Below are 12,783 nucleotides of genomic sequence, written 5' to 3'. Positions count from 1 at the left end.
AGTTTTGGAGGTTAGACATCCAAAGTCAAGGTGCCAACAGGGCCATCTTCTCTCTGAAGGCTCTAGGGAAGAATCGTTCTGTGTCTTTTCCAGGTTCTGGTGGTTGCCACAATCCTTGACATTCCTTGGCTTATAGATGTATCTCTCCAATCTCTACCATCGTCATCATATGGCATTTGCCCTGAGTGTGCGTGTGTCTTCACATCCACCCCAATCCAGTATGAGAGCCCTGGTGGCATAGTGGTTAAGAGCTTGGTTTGTTAGCAGTTCCAATCCGCCAGCCACTCCTTGGAAACCCTATGGGGCAGTTCTACTCTGTCCTATAGGGCTGTTATGAGTTGGAATCAACTTGATGGTAACGGGTTTGATTTTTGCTTTTTTAAATCCAGTATGACCTCATCTTAACTCTGAGGGGGGAAAAAAAAAGTCTATTTCCAAGTAAGATCACCTACAGTGATACCCAAACCAAAAAAACTCAAAACCTGTTGCTTCGATTCTGACTCTTAGCAGCCCTATAGGGCAGAGTAGAACTGCCCCATAGAGTTTCCAAGGAGCACCTGGTGGATATGAACTGCAGATCTTTTGGTTAGCAGCCATAGCTCTTAACCACTATGCAACCAGGGTTTCCTCAGTGATACCAGGGGTTAGGAATTAAACATATCTTTCTGGGGGACACAGTTCAGCCCATAACAGTCACATAATAGGAATGATGATTTATATGGGGTTTGGACATGGTGGATTGCTTTCTTTTTTATACTTTAGGTATCACTTAAATCTTTATAATTAGTATATATCATTCAAATAAAATGATATTATCATTTTTCTTAAAAGATAGCTATTGAACAAGATTTTAATTACAATGTATTACAAAGTCAAAATATAAAACAGCCAGGTTTATACTTGACACAAACTGAAGTAAGCACCTGAAGTTTTAAGAAAAAAACTTAGTGATGGTTTAATTTCCCAAGACATAGGAGAATCAGAAATTACTTGTTTCACTCAGACCATTATTCTTCAGCAAGGCAAACTGGGACTGTCTCTGGCCATTCAATGTGTGGAACTATGGCATTAAGAAATGGGAAAAAATTTCCTAGAACTCTTTGAATTTAAAGCTCATGTATTCCAAAGAGGCTTTCAATATGAGTTTTAGAACTTTTTTCCCATAAAGATGGATCACATGTAGCTTTCTTGCAAAGACATTTTCCTTGGGGGGAGGCCATTCAAGAGACACAAAGAACTCTTTGAGCTGAGAGGGGGTTGACTTCTCTTCGTAGTGGTCTGGTCTTTTGAGAAGCTTCAAGAGGAATTGGGTTTCAAAGAATGAGGAGAGGAAAGGGAAGGGAAGAGGATTCCAGGCAGAGGCAACAGTGGGAGTGAAGAAATGAAGATATACATGTTCATAGCCTTTTCCAGGAAGGGCATATAACCTTAGCATGGCTGGATAATGTGTGGAATGGGAGAGAGCAAAAGGAGATGAAGGTGGATAGATGGAAGGGCCAAACTATGAGGGATCCTGAAGGCCAAGCTAAAGAGTTTAGGTTTTATTCTAGAAGCCATGAGCACATCTCAAGGAGAGAATGATGTGAGATCTATGTTTCTGAAAGATGACTCTGGTGATAGTATGGAGAAGAGATAAGACCAGATGAGATCAGGTGCAGGAGGCTGCTTTGATGATGTAGGGGAGAGAGGAGGAGGCTTAGGACCATGAGAAAGATAGGAGGTAAGCAGATGAGAGACTGCAAAAGTGGAAATGATTAAGCTTGGTGACTGATTCCATGTGGTGGGGACAGGGAGGAGATTGGAGCGGAATCAAAGGATGGCCCTGAGATTAGCAGCTCGAATGACATGTCAGCAGGGCTGACCTAAGAATTGCATAAAACGAACCAGCAGTTGCTATATATAGAATGAAGTCTTGGTTCTTTTTCTGCATGAAGTTTCATATTGTGGAGACTCACTACTCCTAACACACAGACAGGAAACCACAATGGGAAGTATGTCCTAGCCCGCTACTCTTGGGAAGTGTGGTCTTCCACCAGCTGCCACCTCTCAGCTTCAACTAGGAGAAATGCTTTAGGAAACATCTATGATCACCAGGGACAAGTACAACAATCCTCTTGATCATTCAAAAAGCCTTGCAAGTTGCAGGTTTCTTTTGCAAACTTTTCCAGTGACACCACTGAACTTCAGCTAAGCCATGTGGTGCCCATACGTTTTTTAACGAAGTTGTGAATTGTGAGTTGTCAGTTTCTATTCCCCAGGAAGAAACAGTTGTCAGTAAAAACAGATGTGGTGGTTGTGACATTTAGATGAAATATTGATGGCTTCCAAAAGGCCACCTGGTAATCACTATTCCTTTTGATTCTGGAACAGCATACCAGTGACTAGGCTCTGCTGTAATTTCTCAGGGAGCTTGGCATGGCGGAGTTTTTGCTCCATGTTGAAGCTTTCAGAAGAACCTTTTAGCTCCTCGAATTCCTAAGTCCTTACCAGTCTCCTTCCAAGGTGGGAAATCAACCAAGGCTCTGCACCAAAATTTGCCATGCTGGAGTCCCACCCTACAGGTCTTTATATGATGTTTTTCAATGTGCCTAAAGACTTATCAAAGAAGCACATACTTGAAGTTTATCTAGATAGATATCAAATTTCTTGGCTAGCTTGATCTCCAGAAATTCAACAGTGCTTTAGGGGGTCAGTTTTGGCTGCCTGGCCTTTGCTCCTGCGATTCCTTCCATTGGGAATGCTGTCCCTGCCCTCTTGCTGCCTGTTTAGATCCTACCCACCCTCAAAACCCAGCCTATAAACTCCACTTTTTATGAAAACTTTTGCTCCCTTTCTACTAGGAGTTTATTGATTTCTTGTCTGTGCTTATTAGAATTTTTCATATACACCTCAAATAACATCTACTAGTGTGCCCTATGTCTTAGGCTGGGTTCCTTAGGGAAGCAAAACCAGTGAAATGTATGTGTGTGTGTGTGTGTGTATTTGGAGACAGATTTATATCAAGGAAGTAACTCACGCGGTTGTAGAGGCTAGAAAGTCCCATGTTTGTGGGTCAGGCTGGAGGCTTCTCCTAACTTATGTAGCTGCAGGGGCTGACGAACCCAAGATCAACAGATAAGATGGCAGGCCACTGGCTCACAGGCTGCAAAGGATGATGTATCCCAAGATCAGCAAGTAAGCTGCTAGTTCAAGTCCCGAGAACCGGAGGCCAGATGCAGGATCCAGAGTGAGCAAAAGCCAGAAAGTCCACATATATTAAATGCAGGCCACACACCCAAGGAAGATCCCTTTCAACTGATTGGCTGCTGATAGCAGATTTCATCATGGAGATGATTACATTATATCAGGTCTCATTATGAAGGTGATTACATCATTACATAGCTGCCAAGCTATATCATAACTGCCAAACCACTGAGATTCATGGCCTAGCCAAGTTGCCACACAAACTTAATCATCACACCTTGCTTTCAACAATTAACCCCTATCGACGTCTAGCTTAATTGGCATAATACAGTTTATAAAGAAAATGTTCTACATTCTACTTTGGTGAGTAGCATCTGGGGTCTTAAAAGCTTGTGAGCAGCCATCTAAGGTACTCCACTGGTCTGACCCTGTCTGGAGCAAGGGAGAATGAAGAAAACCAAAGACACAAGGGAAAGATTAGTCCAAAGGACTAATGGACCACAACTACTACAGCCTCGACCAGACTGAGTCCGGCACAACTAGATGGTGCCTGGCTACCACCACTGACTGCTCTGACAGGGATTACAATAGAAGGTCCCAGGCAGAGATGAAGAAAAATGTAGAACTAAATTCAAACTTACAAAAAAAAGGCTGAGTTTACTGGTCTGACAGAGACTGGAGAAACCCCGAAAGTATGGCCCTTGGATACCCTTTTAACTCAATACTGAAATCACTCCTGAGGTTTACTCTTCAGCCAAAGATTAGACAGGCCCATAAAACAAACAATACTACACATAGCTCAACCATGTATATAAGACTAACTGGGCACACCAGCCCAGGGGCAAGGAAGAGAAGTCAGGAGGGGACAGGAAAGCTGTGCGAACAGAAATGGGGTGCCCAAGGTCAAGAATGAAAGTGTTGACACATCGTAGGGTTGGCAACAAATGTCACAAAAAAATGCATTAACTGTTTAATGAGAAACTAGTTTGCTCTATAAACCTTCATCTAAAGCACAATTAGAAAAAAAAGAATTAACCCCTACTATATAAAAAAAAAAAAAATTGGAATCAACTCAATGGCAATAGGTTGGCTGTTGGAGACTTTAAGCTTTTAACAAAACCAAACCAGTTGCTCTTGAGATAATTCTGACTCATAGCTACCCCATGTGTGTAGAGTAGAACTGCACTCCATAGGATTTTCAAGACCGTGACCTTTTGGAAGCAGAAGCAGATCACCAGGCCTTTCTTCCAAAGCACCTCTGGGTGTGTTCGAACCATCAGCTTTTCAGTTAGCAACCCCATGCTTAACTGTTTGCACCACCTTTCCTCTGTTTAAGAATGTCCGCCTCCCCACTCCAGTGCACTACAGTGCCTTCAAGAGCAACAGCTATGTATTGAGACTTCAGTATGATTTCATATTCAGTTCTTTTAATCTTTAGAACAACTCAGAGGAAGTAGGTATGATTTTTATCTCCATTATACATGCCTTTTGACCCAGCAATTCCATTTATAAGATTTTTATCCTATAAATAAACTTGCACATATGAAACCGACCCACGTACAAGGTTATTCATTTCAACACCGATTGTAATAAAGAGTGTACACTTAACTAGAGGACTGGTTAAACAAATAATGACAAAATTATACAGTGGAAAGCTCCTGAAGCTATTGAAAAGAATTATATAGCTCTGTGTGATCTGGTATAAGGGGTCTCCAAGTATTTTTAAGTGGGAAAAAACAAAACAAAACACAACAAAAAAACACAAGTTGTATAGGCAATGAAGCAACCAACCAGTTTCCACTGAGTCAACTCTGACTCGTGGTGATCCCATGTGTGTCGGACTACAGTTGTGCTCCATATGGTTTTCAGTGACTATAATCTTTCAGAAGTGGACCACGAGGCCTTTCTTCCGAGGTACCTCTATTTGTGTATATATATATGAGCATGTTGTTGTTGTTAGGTGCCGTCAAGTCAGTTCCAACTCACAGCGACCCTATGCACAACAGAACGAAACACTGCTCGGTCCTGAGCCATCCTTACAATCGTTATTATACTTGAGATCATTGTTGCAGCCACTGTGTCAATCCACCTCTTTGAAGGTCTTCCTTTCTTCCGCTGACCGTGTACTCTGCCAAGCATGATGTCCTTCTCCAGGGACTGATCCCTCCTGACAACATGTCCAAAGTATGTAAGATGCAGTATTGCCAACCTTGCTTCTAAGGAACATTCCGGCTGTACTTCTTCCAAGACAGGCCTGTTCATTCTTCTGGCAGTCCATGGTATATTCAATATTCTTCTCCAACACCACAATTCAAAGGCATCAATTCTTCTTTGGTCTTCCTTATTCATTGTCCAGCTTTCACATGCATATGATGTGATTGAAAATACCATGGCTTGGGTCAGGCACTCCTTAGTCTTCAAGGTGACATCTTTGGTCTTCAACACTTTAAAGAGGTCCTTTGCAGCAGATTTGCCCAATGCAATGAGTCTTTTGATTTCTTGACTGCTGCTTCCATGGCTGTTGATTGTGGATCCAAGTAAAATGAAATCCTTGACAACTTCAATCTTTTCTCCATTTATCATGATGTTGCTCATTGGTCCAGATGTGAGGATTTTTGTTTTCTTCATGTTGAGGTGCAATCCATACTGAAGGCTGTGGTCTTTGATCTTCATTAGTAAGTGCTTCAAATCCTCTTCACTTTCAGCAAGCAAGGTTGTATCATCTGCATAATGCGGATTGTTAATGAGTCTTCCTCCAATCCTGATGCCCTGTCCTTCTTCACATAGTCCAGCTTCTCGTGTTATTTGCTCAGCATACAGATTGAATAGGTAGGGTGAAAGAATATAACCCTGACGCACACCTTTCCTGACTTTAAACCAGTCAGTATCCCCTTGTCCTGTCCGAACAACTGCCTCTTGATCTATGTAAAGGTTCCTCATGAGCACAATTAAGTATTCTGGAATTCCCATCCTTTGCAATGTTATCCATAATTTGTTATGATCCACACAGTTCAATGCCTTTGCATAGTCAATAAAACACAGGTAAACATCCTCCTGGTATTTTCTGCTTTCATCCAGGATCCATCTGACATCAGCAATGATATTCCTGGTTCCACATCCTCTTCTGAAACCAGCCTGAATTTCTGGCAATTTCCTGTGGATGTACTGCTGCAGCCATTTTTGAATGATCTTCAGCAAAATTTTACTTGTGTGTGACATTAATGATATTGTTCTATAATTTCCACATTTGGTTGGATCACCTTTCTTGGGAATAGGCATAAATACGGATCTCTTCCAGTCAGTTGGCCAGGAAGCTGTGTTCCATATTTCTTGGCATAGATGAGTGAGCACCTACAGTGCTACATCCGTTTGTTGAAATATCTCAATTGACATTCCATCAATTCCTGGAGCCTTGTTTTTCGCCACTGCTTTCAGAGCAGCTTGAACTTCTTCCTTCAGTACCATTGGTCCCTGATATGCCACCTCTTGAAATGGCTGAACATCAACTAATTCTTTTTGGTATAATGACTCTGTGTATTTCTTCCATCTTCTTTTAATGCTTCCTGAATCGTTTAATATTTTCCACATAGAATCCTTCACTATTGCACCTCAAGGCTTGAATTTTTTCTTCAGTTCTTTCAGCTTGAGAAATGCCAAGCGTGTTCTTCCCTTCTGGTTTTCCATCTCCAGCTCTTTGCATATGTCATTATAATATTTTGCTTTGTCTTCTCTAGCTGCCCTTTGAAATCTTCTGTTCAGTTCTTTTACTTCATGAATTCTTCCTTTTGCTTTAGCTGCTCGACGTTTGAGAACAAGTTTCAGAGTCTCCTCTGACATCCATCTTGGTCTTTTCTTTCTTTCCTGTCTTTTCAGTGACCTCTTGCTTTCTTCATGGATGATGTCCTTAATGTCATTCCACAACTTGTCTGGTCTTCGGTCACTAGTGTTCAGTGCGTCAAATCTATTCTTGAGATGGTCTCTTAATTCAGGTGGGATATACTCAAGGTCATATTTTGGCTCTCGTGGGCTTGCTCTGATTTTCTTCAGTTTCAGCTTGAACTTGCATATGAGCAATTGGTGGTCTGTTCCACAGTTGGCCCCTGGCCTTGTTCTGACTGATGATATTGAGCTTTTCCATCATCTCTTTCCACAGATGTAGGCAATTTGATTTCTGTGTGTTCCAACTGTATAGTCACTGTTTATCTTGGTCAAAGAAGGTATTCGCAATGAAGAAGTCATTGGTCTTGCAAAATTCTATCATTCATCTCTGGCATTGTTTCTATCATATTTTCCAACTACTGACCCTTCTTCTTTGTTTGCGACTTTCCCGTTCCAATCACCAGTAATTATCAATGCATCTTGATTGCATGTTCAATCAATTTCAGACTGTAGCGGCTGATAAAAATCTTCTATTTCTTCATCTTTGGCCCCAGTGGTTGGTGCATAAATTTGAATAATAGTCGTATTAACTGGTCTTTCTTGTAGGCGTATGGATATTATCCTATCACTGACAGCGTTGTACTTCAGGATAGATTTTGAAACGTTCTTTTTGACAATGAATGCAAAACCATTCCGCTTCAAGTTATTATTCCCAGCTTAGTAGACTGTAAGATGTGTGATTGAAAATGGCCAATACCCGTCCATTTCAGCTCACTAATGCCTAAGATATTGACGTTTATGTGTTCCATTTCATTTTTGATGATTTCCAATTTTCCTAGATTTCATACTTCATACATTCCAGGTTCTGATTATTAATGGATGTTTGCAGCTATTTCTTCTCATTTTGAGTCATGCCACCTTAGCCAATGAAGGTCCCGGAAGCTTTACTCCATCCACATCATTAAGGTTGACTCTACTTTGAGGAGGTAGCTATTCCTCAGTCATCTTTTGAGTGCCTTCCAACCTGGGGGGTTCATCTTCCAGCATTATATCAGACAATGTTCCACTGCTATTCATAAGGTTTTCACTGGCTAATGCTTTTCAGAAGTAGACTGCCGGGTCCTTCTTCCTAGTCTGTCTTAGTCTGGAAGCTCAGCTGAAACCTGTCCTCCATGGGTGACCCTGCTGGTATCTGAATACCGGTGGCATAGCTTCCAGCATAACAGCAACACACAAGCCCCCACGGTATGACAAACTGACAGATGCATGGGGGATATATGAGCATACTTGCTTGTGTATGCCTAAATTATCTCTGGAAGGATACACAAGAAGCTGATAACACTTGTTACCTCTGGGGGAGGAACTTGGGGTCAAGATGATTTGAGTCAATACCCTCCTGGCCTGAGGTGGTCCCCGTAGTACCTCCACCTTGGAAGGATAGTATCTTATCCCTTGAAATTGGAACTACATCACTGCTGATGTAGCTTTAAATACTTTATTTTTTAATCTAATGAAGGTTGTGCTAGAGAAATCAGTGTGAGTCATTCTGTAATTTAACAAGATGCCAGAATTCCTTCCTTTAATTAAAATCCAAAATACTGAGACTATGCAATAGCATATTAAACCACAGAGGCAGTGGTATGTTGTATAGTCACAGAAATTTCTGTAGGTAATTGTCTTAAAACGTTTAATTATGATCTACAAAGATCATGAACCTCTTTGAAGTCTGTGCAAAGTGAACAGAGACCCGTTGGTGCAAACATTGGGACTTTCTCCTCCTGCCACCACCATGTTTTCTCATTTCCCTTCTGGGCTGGTGGCCCTGAGGTTTTCCTCTGAAGGCACTCAAGCAGAGCTGTCAACCTCCTGAGCTTTAATGCACACTGATTGCTGCTATTTTTGTTATTTTCCAACTCTTTCATGCTGTTTCATTGTCCCTCCTGCAGGCTGCCCTTTTCTGTTTCTTAGTATTTTAATTAATGTTGTTTAATTATACTTAGCCCCCTGAAGCTTTTTAAGGGGCGGCTTCAATGGAAGGGACTCAATGAATGAATTCCCCAATCTTCTACTCACTTGTTTTCAAGAGCTTCACGTCCAGGAGCACACCCAATCATTTCCAAGACATCAATAATTGCACACAAAGGGACTTTTAGGAAGAAAAAAGGCTTGACAAATGACTAGCTTTTCTTCTGTGTTTCCAGCTCACAGGATGAGATCATTACATGATTGATTTCTTAATTTAGTTATATCTCATCGGTGACGTCCATGGGACATAGGTTAACAAAATGAAGCCTAGCAGTGGCTGAAGCTCTCCAGGGTGGGTCACATTCAGCCGTGTCAATCTTTGGTCCTATGTCTGTCTTTGTCCCTTTAACCATCACACAGGTAAGTTCCTACGCCATTCTGTTCATGTTAGCTCTCCCCTCATGGTGAGGAGAATGTTTTTTCAGCATCTGTGAGTTAGCTTTTCTCTCTAGAACCTGCTCCTTGTTCTAACTTCTCTTGGTTAAAGTTTGGTCTCCTCGGAGTTTCTGGCTTAACCAGTTGTAGAAATAAACAAAGACCATCCAAAAGAGAACAAGTAAAGGCTATTTATTTATGAGTGAAATGAGATGATAAACTTCAACTGACTGTGTCAGGGTTGGGGAACAGAAGAGAAGAAAGGAGACTGTGGCAAATTGGGGAACATATGCCCTCTTGAAACAGGACATTAGCCACTTATATCTAACTGATTGTTATTATGTAGAAATGTGACCTGAATTTGAGCTTTTTCCATTTTACAAAAGAAGTCCATATTTTTATATGAAATTTCCAAGTTGTAAAATGTTGGCAGTGAATTTAAATATAAAGCACTAGGTGAGCAAGAAAAAAAAAAAAAAAAGAAAGAAAGAAAGGTGTTTGGGTTGGATGTAACCAGTCTGGACCCCTGGCATAAAGAAGCAAATAAGTCAGAAGTCCTGTACCTCCACTGTCCACAGGGAAGCACCCCTGAACCTGCCTGGGTTAGATGTCTCCTCTGGGCTCCTACAGCCTTCTCTGCTTACCTTGATCACACTCCACTGTAATTGTGAGTTCAGTGGCCATCACTAAATCTGGGCTTCATACTTGGTCTCCCTCATCAGGATAGGCAGAATTGGCTGAAGACCTGTGGCCTATGACCAAGATGTCCTTAATGGTCCCCTCTTCTTGATGAAACTGTAGACAGACTTCTTCCTGCCTTATCTCCCTGATCGTCTCTCCCCTTACATTGCCAGGTGCCTAATCAGGAAGTCCCTTATCTTCCTCTCAGCAAATCACTAACCCATCTCATGGATCAACCCCCATAGCATCCTCCAGTACTTTTCCACTCTCTTACGTCAGCCCTTAAAGACCCTGCCATCCTTTGTTTCAGTGGAGTTGAGTTCAGACTTAGTTCTGGCTTCTCTCTCCTACTGTAACAGCCTTGAATAAAGTCCCCCTTGCCTGTTTAACATTGTCTGGTGCAATTTTCTTTGACAGGTCTTTCCTATATCATTCTGAGAGTTATCTGGGTTCCTCACAGCAAGCCAGGAAGAAGATTATGCTCCCTATTATGACTGTTAGAGGAAGGCCAGATTGGGGTTTCCCTCCATTCACCCCACACTCCTAGCTAAGGGCTTACAGCCTCTGACTAAGCTTTCCTTGGAGGCTATTATTTTGGGCCATGGTCCTCCTTTTGCAGCTCACAGGTTCTCATGCCCATGGCCCTTTAACCCCGTACTCTATATGTGAGTCCATATTTTGTTCCTTCTCAGGACTGTTTTAGTATCTCTTGGGTGTTCATGGCTTTTCCACATTACTCCAGTCACTGCTATCTTGAGGCCTGATCCTTCAGGCTTCCCTTTTATGGGTAATGATAAAGGGATCCTCTTTCTTTATGGACCCGCCATTGACTGCTAGGAATCTATATCTGCCAAAGGGAAATTTGCTGATATAAGGTTAATAATGTTTGTAATAGATGAAGTAGCCCATATTACCTGAAAGGCAGAGGATGTTCTGTGTGCCCTGCCTGCCAATGGGAAAGGAAGAGATATCACCACAAGGAGGGTGGTGGAGGGAATGTGTATAACATGGCCAGGCAAGGAAGAGTTTACTGCAATAGGACACACCAGTCTGGAAAGGGCCTCATCCTGACTCTGGACACACCCACAGAGGTGGGGAGACTGGCAATAGCAGGACTGATGAGAGTCATGCAGGGATGGAGTAGGAGGCATCCACAGCAACCAAGGCTCAGAGACCAAGACAGGAATTTAGCTTCCATACGGTGTACCAGATGAGCATGTGGGCTTAAGAGCAAAGCAGAAGTTTGGCTACCTGAACAAGGCCCCCCAAGAAAGATAAATAGGAAGGGAACGTGGTGCTCAGTCATCTGAGAGTAGACTTAGGGCTTCTTTCATCTTCCTAGGCCAGGCCTGGTCCTGCAATCTGGGGCATGACTGAGCCTACAGGGATTCTATAGATGTGAGTAGGGAATTATATGAGGCCAAGTACCCAGGGGTTTGCTTCTAATCCTGCTTTGATCATGAAAGTCTTGTTAACTAATTGATGATCTGACTTTTAGTTTTGAAACCCCTTCCTATTTCTTTTCTAGGAAATGCAAGGATTTTGGTGGCTGGTGGTCTCCTTTAGTTAATAAGGAAGATAGAGGGGAGTCTCTTTCCTCTCATCAAGGGCCTAGGGCCCTTTCGCCAAATTTTTTTTAAGTAATGTCTTTTCCTGGGACTCTTTTCTTATCATAGTGCTTCCCCTGACCTCTCTATTTTTTGTTCTTTGAGCATCATTCCTTCTTCCATGACAGTTCAATTGTGTGCTTATTCATAAGACTGCAAAGGAAGGTGGCTGTATGCAGGTGGTAGTGCAGGGGTCAGCAAACCATGGTCTACAGACCAAATCTGGCCCATTGCCTATTTTTTTGTAAATAAAGTTTTATTGGAACACAACCATGCCCATTTATTTACATATTATGGCTGCTTTTGCTCTATAACAGCAGAGTTGAGTAATTGCAACAGAGACCACATGGCCCTGAAAGACTAAAATATTTACTATCTGGTCCTTTATGGGAAATGTTTGCCAACCCATGTAGTAGAACAACTTTGAGTTGAAGCCAGGACATGTGGTTTCAAATCCTGACTCTGGCACATACTCTCAGGGGTGCCGAGGGAACCACTCTGGATCTCAGTTTTCTCATCTGTAGAGTAGGGGTCATAACCCCTGTACATGGCCTATGAAGATCTCAGGAGGAAATGAACTTGAAAACCTTTTATAAACTGCAGACTGCTGAATAAATGTTAGGGATTGCCATTTCTTCCGTTCCCTTTAGCCTTTTGGATTGCTCCAGTTCCTTAATTTGATTCTCTTTGGTTATTTCTGTGACTGTGACTAGGGCTATTAAAACCTGTAATTTGCAGGCAGTGCTAATGCTAATTTTCTAGTCAACCCACCTTTCTGTAGACTGTCAAATGACAAGGATATTTTTAAATAAGCATGAATTATGTAAAAGAATTGGTTCATGAATGAAGCCCACAATCATATATTTTACTCCAAGAGTTTTAAAAATTCCAGTTCGCATAGTCTCTGAGGAGGAAATTGTACCTGACTGGTAACTATATTTAGATTCCCATTCCACCTTCTTTGGCCAAATACTCTATCTGATTATAGCAGCATTTTTTTTTTTTTTGTATGTATTAGGAAGAGAGGCTCTGA

This window comes from Elephas maximus, chromosome 13 (genome assembly GCF_024166365.1).
Source record: "Elephas maximus indicus isolate mEleMax1 chromosome 13, mEleMax1 primary haplotype, whole genome shotgun sequence".
Taxonomy (NCBI): Eukaryota; Metazoa; Chordata; class Mammalia; order Proboscidea; family Elephantidae; genus Elephas; species Elephas maximus.
This window is presented reverse-complemented; position numbering follows the sequence as displayed.